Here is a 1,689-nt window from a genome sequence, read left to right as displayed (position 1 = left end):
ACTCGAGGTACAGCAGAGCTCCACACCTTAATCTATGGTGTGTAGAAACTCCACCATTGAAAATACATAAGAACAAGGTCTAGGCATGGTCGAGAGGTTAGCCCCCATAATCTAAGAACTAGACGTCCAAAGATGATCTAGAGATCTAAAGTGATCAAAAAAGATGAAAATACAATAGCAAAAGGTCCTATTTGTAGATAGCTAGTAGCTTAGGGTTTACAAAGATGAGTAAATGACATAAAAATCCACTTCTGGGCCCACTTGGTGTGTGCTTGGGCTGAGCATTGAAGCTTTCATGTGTAGAGACTTTTCTTGGAGTTAAACGCCAGCTTTTGTGCCAGTTTGGGAGTTTAACTCCCATTCTTGTGCCAGTTCCGGCGTTAAACGCTAGAATTCTTAAGCTGACTTGGAACACCTGTTTGGGCCATCAAATCTCGGGCAAAGTATAGACTATTATACATTTCTGGAAAGCCCAGGATGTCTACTTTCCAACGCAATTAAGAGCGTGCCAATTGGGCTTCTGTAGCTCCAGAAAACCTACTTCGAGTGCAGGGAGGTCAGAATCCAACAGCATTTGCAGTCCTTTTCAGCCTCTGAAACAGATTTTTGCTCAAGTCCCTCAATTTCAGCTAGAAAATACCTGAAATCATAGAAAAACACACAAACTCATAGTAAAGTCCAAAAAAATGAATTTTAACTAAAAACTAATAAAAATATAATAAAAACTAACTAAAACATACTAAAAACATACTAAAAACAATGCCAAAAAGCGTATAAATTATCCGTTCATCAATGACATAGAAAGTAAATGTGCCGAATCTAAATGGCTGAATATAAAGAACTAGAAGTAAATTGCTGAAAAATAAAAAGCGGAAACTTAAATGGCAAGAAAGAAATGGCAAGAATGTAAATGACAAGGGAATGCAAATTGCATGAAAGTAAAAAGGATCCTGGGTATTGGGAAGTAAAAGAAACTAGAAATGCAAAAGAATTAAAGTGAAAAAGTATAACGGGTCAGATTCATTAGGGATTGGAGATATTATGATCCTCACGAATCAGTGGTTCTCAACTTCATTCTCAATCATATGAAGTAGATCTATGGCGGATTGTCAATAATTGAGTTCCAATCCCTTGGCAACCTAATTTCTCTAAACACAATCAATTGCCAATTCCTTGATCTAATTGTTCATGAGAAGAGGTTAAGCTCAAATTTCTAATCCATGAGCCACACAACCCTTAGGAACTCAATTCAAAGAGGTTATATGTCACGTACAAACTAAGAATGTGTTGATCAAAAGAGTTATGAGGGAGAATCTTCAAACTGAATCCTATGATCCCTTTTCCAAGGCTCACATAGATATTCAAGTATATCCAAACCCCCTTCCGATAGTGAATGGATCTATGAAGCACAAAAGCTTTTCCTTACCTACAACAAGCGGATTGAGAAGAATAAGAATTTTATTAATTCATCTGAATTACAACAGAGCTCCTCCCCCTAATGAAATGGGGGTTTAGTTGATCATCGCTCTAAAAAAACTGAAAAGGAATTGAAATTGCATGAAAGTAAAAGTAAACTTAATACAAGCAAATGAGAAATGTAAGGTGTAGTGATCTAAATCCTAGCTTTTTGGATCTCAGCGTCCCAGCCTCCTTTTGAGTTCAAAACTTCATCTATTTATAGTGCTTTCC

This window comes from Arachis duranensis, chromosome 10, assembly GCF_000817695.3.
Source record: "Arachis duranensis cultivar V14167 chromosome 10, aradu.V14167.gnm2.J7QH, whole genome shotgun sequence".
Lineage (NCBI taxonomy): Eukaryota > Viridiplantae > Streptophyta > Magnoliopsida > Fabales > Fabaceae > Arachis > Arachis duranensis.
The sequence above is the reverse complement of the archived record's forward strand: the minus strand, read 5'-3'. Positions refer to the sequence as shown.